The sequence below is a fragment of the Simochromis diagramma genome, unplaced genomic scaffold (genome assembly GCF_900408965.1).
Source record: "Simochromis diagramma unplaced genomic scaffold, fSimDia1.1 OVJJ01000646.1, whole genome shotgun sequence".
Classification (NCBI taxonomy): Eukaryota; Metazoa; Chordata; class Actinopteri; order Cichliformes; family Cichlidae; genus Simochromis; species Simochromis diagramma.
In genome coordinates, this window is record NW_024387279.1 from 7,205,705 (window position 1) to 7,215,523 (window position 9,819).

Consider the following 9,819-nt stretch of genomic DNA (forward strand, 5'->3'; position numbering starts at 1 on the left):
TCAGTCGTTTGAGTAATATGTTGTGGTCAACTGTATCAAATGCTGCACTGAGATCCAGTAAAACTAAGACTGACATTTTTCCACTGTCTGTATTCAGACATATGTCATTGAACACTTTGGTCAGAGCGGTTTCAGTGCTGTGATTCTGTCTAAAACCTGACTGGAAGGCATCATAGCAGTTATTCTGTGTTAAGAAGTAATTGAGCTGTTGAGAAACTGCTTTTTCAATGATCTTACTTAAAAATGGGAGATTTGAGATCGGCCTGTAGTTGTTCATTTGTGTCTTGTCAAGATTGTCCTTTTTCAGTATAGGTTTTATTACAGCAGTTTTTAGTGGTTCTGGAAACACGCCTGATATTAAAGAAAAGTTGACGATCTGTAACAGGTCTGACTCCAAAGTCTTTGAGACCTTTTTGAAAAAACTTGTTGGCAGGACATCTAAACAGCAGGAGGAGGAGTTCAGTTGACCTAAGATGTCCTCCAGCTCTTTGCTGTTAATCGGGTCAAACTGTTTCATGGTGTTTAAACAGTTTTTCGGTGGACACAGTACATATCCTGGATCTGCTGTTGATGTACCAATTGCTTGTCTAATTTTTTGGATTTTTTCTGTGAAGAATTTGGCAAAGTCATTGCAGGCCATGGTCGAATGAAGTTCAGCTGCCACTGACACAGGAGGGTTTGTTAGCCTGTCAACTGTAGAAAATAAGACCCGAGCATTATGGCTGTTTTTAGTGATGATGTCAGAGAAGTAGGACCTCCTTGCACTCCTCAGTTGTAAATTATAATTGTGAAGTTTCTCTTTATAGATGTCATAATGAACCTGGAGGTTTGTTTTTCTCCATCTGCGCTCAGCTTTCAAGATCAAGTTTCATAGCAATGCTACTGAGATTTTGGACACAACCGTCTCCTCTCTACCGTATAATTCCGACACTGCAAAATAACACGCTCCAAAGTTTCATCCGCTCCACAATAATCACATTTCCCTGAGGCATGTTTCCCTATCAAGAACAATGTGGAATTCAAACCCGTATGCCCAAATCTCAGTCTTGACACCACCACCTCCTCTCGCCTACTCCTTCTTGTGGATCTCCTCACTCCCACCCCCCTTTGAATTTTATATAACCACCTTCCCCTCCTGTATTCTTCCCACTGTTTCTGCCATCTACCCCTCATTTCTAGCTTAATAATACTCTTTACTTCCTCCTGACCAAAATTCACCGCCAGATCAACTATCTCATGATTAGTGGCTTCCTTTGCTAACCTGTCCGCTGCTTCATTCCCCCTTACCCCATAGTGAGCCGGGACCCATACAAACACTACCGATAGACCCATCATATGTATCCTGTAAAGAGTTTGCTGAACCTCTAATAAAATATCTGACCTACCTTTCGAATGACCATTCTGTAGGCTAACCAAGGCTGCACTGGAATTTGAACAAATAATTGTTTTCAATGGCCTAAAATCTTCCACCCACTGCACTGCTAATAGAATCGCTATCATTTCTCCTGTAAACACAGACAATCCATTATTAATCCTCTTCCCAATTTTTACCACAAAGTCCGGAATTACTACTGCAACCCTCACTTGACTAGCTGGATTCTTTGAAGCATCCGTATATACCTGCACATACCCATAATACTGATCTATGAAACCCTGAATTGAGTCTAGACCACCTGCCCCGTCCTTACTCTTCTGGCGCAACAAAGAAAAATCTACAGCTGCTTCAGGAAGTATCCATGGAGGGATTGCAGGCACTCGCCGACATATGTCTAAGTGGTCCAATTTAAGTTCCCTAGCTCTTCCCCCCACCACCTATCCAAAGCTCTTTAACTCCCTACTGCCCATCTCACAGCAAGGTCTAAGTACATCTAATGTAGGGTGACCCGTCCCCTGACCCTGTAAGTTTGCCCAATATGTCAATGTAAACTGTTCCCTCCTCAACCCTAGTGGCATTTCCCCCATCTCCACCTGCAAGGCTACAGTGGGAGTCATCCTAAATGCCCCTGTACAAAGTCTCAACACCTGATACTGAATCAAATCTAGCTTGCTAAGAGAAGTGTCTGCTGCCGAATTATATGCCACACAACCATAATCTAACGTTGACCTTATCAATCCAGTGTATATAGCCCTCAGGGACTCCCTATCCGCGCCCCAATCCTTCCCAACCAAACACCTCAAAATGTTCAAAACTTTTTTACACTTATCCATAGTGGTGCAACGGATCAAAAATCTCACGGTTCGGATCGGATCACGGTTTTAAAGTCACGGATCGGATCAATTTTCGGATCAGCAAAAATAAAAAAAGACAAAAATTCTACTCGCCGTTTACTTATTTAAGTATTTTTTGCCTATTAAAAAACATTCAACTGAAGACTCATTCCACGCACTTATATAAAAACAAATTAAGGTGCAATATGGACATTATGGACCATGCTGGGCAGCCTCTGCATCCTCTGCACAGAGCCATAAGCAACCAGAGGCAGTGGCGGTCCTAGCCTGTTTCGCGCCCCGGGCGAACACTCCCTCCCCCCCCCCCCCCACACACACACACACACACACACATAAAACATATCAAGGATTATACATTAACATAAAACTGTTGTCGGAACCATACTGAATTTCGCCAGAGACACACACACACACACATATGAAGAGAGGGAGAGTATGCATTGTATGCAAACGGCTACCAAACAGCCATCATAATTCATCATACAATGAGAACAGGACGAATCAACAATTAACAAGGACTAATTAATATTAAAATCTGTAACATAATGTATTGATTGGAATTGAGTCTGTTACTGTTAGTATTTTTACCATTTCTTTTTGGAGCAACTGTAACCCACATAATTTCCTTAGGGATTAATAAAGTATTCTGATTCTGATTGTTTCAGGATGACCTGCCATTATCCAATGACACATCTGCTTACCTGTATCTTTTGCTTGTTTCTCCTCCTCTTGTTTTCCCTTTTTTCTAAACTGAGGACCTGATGGCTTTGAACTTTTCTTGTCCATCTTCCATTGGTTTAAATTTTGCACTCCAGTATGAACACAAATCCCCCAACACGATCACCACAACATAACCTAATAGACCTACACCTTAGTTCACAGATTTGCTTTGTCTAAGGTTTATTTCTGGGATTTCACACAACCCAGGATGTGTATATTTATTTTCTTACTCTTCTTATATTTATTGTTTGTTTACTTGCACTGCTGTAACTGGAGCCTCGTCTCGTCTCTCTATATACTGGACTGTATGTAGCGGAGATGACAATAAAGTTTACTTTGACTTCAGCAGCGAGCAGGCGCACCGAGGGCTCTCGCGCTCACTTTTCGCTAAAGAATTTTGAAAAACATCGGTGCAAATTATAAGTCTGTATCATAATGTCTGGTGTTTTCGTGTTTGTTGTTTTGTTTTTATTTTGTTTTATTTTGCGAGTTGGTTATTAGATGCCGCTCCAGCCAGCTAGAGAATCCCCCGCCGCCCCGCCCTCTCCTCCCAGTGCCGCAAGCAGCAGGCGCACCTCGCAAACGTGTCGCCCGTATCAAAAACCGCTACTGACCAGAGGAGTCTGTTCAGTGACAGGTTGCTTCTCCCAAAGTCAAGGACCAGCAAGTCCTTTGTCCCACACGCCAACAAACTGTTTAACTCCTCACTGGAGGGGAAACGGGGACAGAGGAGGGGGGAACAAGTAGCTGTAGTGCCTTTTCACTGTGCAATAGTTTTTGTTAATATCCAACGGTGTAATAGACTCACAATACTTAAAATGTGCCGTTCCCTTGTATTCTTATTCCTATTTATTCTATTTATCCCTTTTGCATTCTCTGTATTTATAAATGTGTATATATGGTATATTTCTGCTCACATTCTGCAACTTCTGTTGGTGCTGTGCTACTGGAAACTGAATTTCCCGGAGGAACCCACCCGAGGGATAAATAAAGTTTCATCTAATCTAATGTAATCTATAGGGCAGTGCAGGGCTTTGTACCACTCCGCTGTGACGGTCACGTGGCTTTCCGTTGCCCTGGAGCTCCACCCAGGGGCGATTTTAGCCCATTTTTGGGGCATGAATCAAAGCACCCCCAAAGATTTCTTACAAGCATACAGTACTTGGTTGAGACGTAACATTTTAACAACAAAAGTATAGATAACCCCCCTCCCTCCCAAAATGGTTTGTTCCAGCTCTCCCCTACTCTGGCTCTAGCGTCCTTTTTGCCAGAGTGATGGTGGCTGAGACGCAGCTGAGCGGATATGTAAGTGCCTGGCTTAAAACTAGCTACATTTAACCTTCAGTTACTCTTTATATAGTTAGGTAGGAGTCAGACCATGTTTCTTTTTAGCTGAAAAACATTACACCAGGTAACCTGCAGTGTTGAAAACGTGTTTTCCGACAATGTTTGCTCTGTAGTAAAATCAGCGACATTTGACCGTCCTGTTGCTCCCATTCAAATGTATACAGCCTATTTAAAATCTAAAACTTAAAATTGTCCGTAGCCTAAAGTTGTTACCACTGTCCTGTTAGAAATGGATACTAACTAGCTAACTGACTGAATGCCCATTAACCTTATAACTCCTGTTGTGTGTGTGTGTGTGTGTGTGTGTGTGTGTGTGTACAGAGAGACAGCCAGGTTTATAAGGGATATAAGGAAGTTTTTTTCAAAAACAGGAGCCACATTCAGGTAAAAGTGTAAAATCAAATGATCTGTGAATCAGGAATAATGTTGGATCAGTGTTTGAATAATTATATCTTTTATTGGATGTGGTTTGGTTATTTGCCTTTTGGTTGAAAGTACACTGAGAGAGGACTTTTTCATTAGTGATCTTAATAGTATTTTTTTATATTAATGTAATTTTTCATCTAATTGTATACAATATATTTGTGTATGATTGTCAGTCCAAAGAGGGAGAGAAGAAAGAGGGGAATGTGAGGGGAAAGTAAGAACCAGGTAAGAAAACAGACAGGGGAACAGTGACAGGCAAAACAGAAACTGTTAAACTGACAAAGAGAAAAAACCTGGAAGCTGTGTTCCCCCTATATTAAAGGTGCTATACAGAATCTGCTAAATAAAAAAAACTGGGTTGAAACATTTTTGACCCTCTTTAACAACATTCCAACATAACATTATCATTGATTGGGGAGATTAAAATTAATGATATATTTTTATGTAGTTCAGCCACAACTCTACTAAAACCTCAGCCAGGTTTGTGGTGGGCCAACTTTTGGACCGTCCAGTTGTCTGTATGACTGCCGCAGTACTAGGGGTGGATTTTAATAATCAATTCATCGATTAAAATTGATTCTGGCTTGGATAATGTGATATCGATTCATTAAAATCCTGAATCGATTTTTTTTTTTTATATAAATGTATTTTGCCCAAAATTCCAGAATCTCAGGTGAAACGTCACAAAATTCTGACAACCACCAAACATTTAAAACAGTAAATGAGAGCAGGTACACGGCTTCTGCACAAAGACGTAAACACAAAGAGCGGACCACGGATCAGAATCAGTGAGATGTCGCCTTTCTCACCCGACGGCACGGACACGGTCGGGGCTGAAAGCTGACAGCTCGCTGATTCAGATGTTTCGGCGGATCCGCGCTTTGTGTTTACGCCCTTTTTGCGCTGATTCTAAAGCTGTTAGTTTGATGTCTCTCCAAACAATATTGACTGAACCAGCAGCAAAAGAAGATCCAAACTAAGCTTCACATAAACATTGTCATACTTTTGCTGTTTTGCTTCCACCACAATAAGATCACACTTCATGCACAGCTCTCTCTCTCTCTCTCAGTGTACTTCAAGAACAGTTTCCCGTCTATCCCCGAAATTTGTTTTCTGCATTATTCATTTGCTTGTTAAGCACAAGACTACCGTTATTTACAGCGCTGTCGGCCGATGTTTTTTTTTTTCCTTTTACTTACTTCCGAAAAGAAAACCTAATTTCTGCCGTTCAATACTGAACAAATTTAAACTTTTTAAAATTATGCAAAATACAAAATGTTTAGCTGTGTCTCTAATAAAACCGCTGTAACTTCAGAGGTAACGTTCATATGTTGATTAATGTTTTTCTTTCGTTTTTGATGTACTGCAGAATATTTTTATAAAATCCCAGGCCAGGAAAATCACCTTCATGTTTTTCTGTGTTTTATCTTCAGCTACTTTGACACAAAGGCATCTGCTGTGATGCTCACACCTTTGATAAAGTCTCGCAAGTGTCAGCTTCCTTTTTATAGATACAAAAATATGTAAATGTACTGATTTGAATTATAATATTTCTGACTGTCTGAGGCAACATTTCCCAGATTCAAATTGAATTGAATCGAATCGAATTGAATTGTATCGAATCGAATTGTTGATCGAATCGATTCAGGACCTTGTGAATCGAATCAATTCTAGAAATCAGTGACGATACCCAGCCCTACGCAGTACGTACATCACATTTGCACACTATCAGAAAGTGCCAAATAGTGCCCTGGTGGAGTGAGGAGCTGTAAAGAGAAGCAGAGTGCTCTGTTTATATTCTAAAAATGTTTTAAGCTTGTTTCAAAAGATTCTGTACAGCAGCTTTAAATGTTTTCCAAAAGGACACATACACTTATCAGTGTTTCTCAAACTTTTTACAGTGTGTACTACCTGATAAAAATGTCAAGCTCTCCCAAGTACCACTATGAAAGCATGAAACTCATAAATCTTACAACACAAAATCAAATCAAATCACTTTTATTGTCACATCACATGTGCAGGTACATTGGTACAGCATTAGTTCAAATTGGTACAAATTAGTATTATTAAATTAGTAAAATTAGTATCTGCAGTAAAGATTTTTTCATACATTGTATACATTGTAACACAGGCAAAGTTGCCTCCATTTTTATAGTTTTTTTAATTAATATTTTGTAATAATTTATTTGTAATAATTTATTCTGTTTTGGGAGTGTTTTTTATGTATCTGTATTATATTATACATACACATTAAAAGTGAATCTCTGTCCAAAAAATGCACTCAGTTTACTTTTTACTCACTATGAGCATCATTTATTATTCTCCCGCAGTAATTAAGGTTAGGATATGTATTTTTTTTTATTCCAATCCATTCTTCTTTTGCAGCATTTAAATAACCTTTATCAGATTTGATGGTTTTGTTACAGACTTTTCAAAAAGGTGTTTTGTTTTTCTTTCACAAATGTGGGATTAAATTGTTAAAATGTACAAAACAGTGATGTCATGTTTTGTGACGAGGACCCAGGCACAGAGAGACTTGATGAATTTATCTTATGATTTAATAAAGAAATTTGCAGACTTGCACAGAGATGGTAAAATTATGATGACTGATAACGGAGAAGAAGACAACAGACGACGAGGACAGGGAGGAACGGGTTTAAATGCACCAAGGAGACAGTCATAGAGAACTTGGGACAACTGGAGACATTTAAGGATGCAGGGATTGACAGGGAAGAAGTCTCATCGTGACGTGTAAAGTTTATCTTGCCTAGTTGGCTGTAGGGTGGCTGTAGCTCAGGCGATAGAGCAGGTCATCTACAGATTGGAAGGTTGGTGGTTCGATTCCTGGCTTCCCCCAGTCTGCATGCCAAATATCCTTGGGCAAAATATTAACCCCAAATTGCTCTCTGATGCAATGTGTGAATGTTACTTAGAAAGCACCTAGAACAATGTGCTTGTGCGAATGGGTGTGAATGGGTGAATGCACAAGTTGTGTAAAGTGCTTTGAGTGCTCAGAAGAGTAGAAAAGCGCTATATAAGAACCAGTCCATAGTTGGGCAGCTCTCTGGGTGCTCAGCACCCCCAAAGCTCTAATCCTAGAATCGCCCCTGCCCACAGCCATCTTTGAAACATTGTTCAGGCATAACTGTATATATTGCATGACAAAGATGTTAAAAAAGCATAAATAACAGTAGTTGTTAAAAAAAATACATTTTATTTATTTTATTGAGCTATTTTATTTAGCTCATAAAGGTCGATTTGTACGTATTAAAAAGCATTTGCTTTGATGATCATTACTGCTGCTCAAGTTAATACAAAGATGCAAAATCATATTTTGAGTTATTTCATAATGCAGGATTTATGTAAATCAGATTAGTTTTTCTATTTTGTATTTCTTTTCAACTACAGTTTTACCACTTGTCAAATGAAGATTATGAGAGTAAAAAATCAAACTCTACAAACACCAAGCTAAACCTTTGTATTCACTGACAAAGGTTCCAAACATTGTGGAGGGAGTGTGTGTGAACAAACATCCACAGTTGTTAGGATGCCTGGGTCAACGTTTTGAGTTTATTATATTATTTATCATTTCTAGTCTTTGATTTCTTTGAGTTCTGTCTTATGGTTTATGTCTCTGTGTTCTCTAGTTGTTCTGTCTCCCCTGTCAGCTGTATCCCCTTGTCAAGTTCGCGTCTCTGTGTTATGTTTCCTGTTTTACTTTCTAAGTCCGTGTCTCATGTAAATGCATCTGATTTTGCTTCCTTTGTCTCGTTAGTCCTGATTTGCCCCAGCTATGTTTCCCTCCTGTTACCCATTTCCTGATTGCTCCCTCTGTGTATTTAAGCCCTGTGTTTCTCTGTCTCCGTGTCGCAATCTACCCTTATCTAGCTGTGTGTTCTGGCTGTGTAAGTGTATTTTGTATTCCTAGTTTTGTTACACTTTTGAGTAGTGATGGGCAGATGAAGCTTCATGAAGCACTGAAGCTTTTCATCCAATTGGTTCACCCCAGCGCAAAGTGTCTTGAAGCTTCATTTGCTCTAGTAGGACATCTACTGGATGTAAAAATATTAGTTGGCATGAATTTGAAGACTGGCCTTTTGCACACAGCCTGTAAATGTCAACAACAAAAGGAGTGTGTAAAACATCTATATTGTAGTGATGGCAGTATACTGTGTATATTTATACTGGCAGTATGGAAAATGATCATTTGGAAATGCTTAAAATGGAAATGATCATTTACAGTGAGGTGAGGTGTGGTTGGGGTGTCGACAGTGGTTGTGCTTTTGTAACGTTGAGGTATTGACAGCTACACACTGAGGCTTTGAGCCTCAGTCCTGCCCACATTTTATTCTGTAAAAACTAAATTTTCACTGCTTTTATGACCTTTTTAGTGGGGAGAACATAGCTAGGATTTAATGATTTAACAAATCTTTTAAATCCTTTGTCCTCCACAATGCTAAATGGCTGGGAGTCCTCCATCACCATGCTAACCAGGTCTTCATCTATTTGAGATTGTTCTCCTGAGGAAAGACAACAAAAAAAAAGCACAAATATAAATATCACACACATAACTTATTACAGCTGTATAATATTGTTATATCATTTAGTAACATTACGGCATGCTATATTATCATGGCATTTGATGGCTCACCTGGTCTTGCTCCACAATCGGTGTTCCCCTTATTCTCATGCAAAGCTCTGTAGTGCCTAAGCATGGCTGAGGTGTTGTTGTTATATCCCAGCCCCCTGGCACATAGCAAACACTTCACCTTGTACAAAAGTAAACCCGCTTAACATAAATTGTATTGCACCATCAGTATTATGAAAATATATCTTCTGTAGAAATTTACATACCTTGTTGGGAGGAATAAAATCAAAATGTTCCCACACAGGGGAGGACATCCTCCTCTTCTTAGCTGGCTCCATTCTCTTCTGACTTTCTCTCCTCACTCTCCTAAACCTCCAAACTCTCTCCAAACTGTCTCCAAACTCTCACTAACCGCAACTCTCCATCAAACACCCACATTTTCAATTAAGTCTGAGGGGTTTATATCGCTGTCATAGCTCGCGGCAAAGTTCGAACCACTTCATGAACCA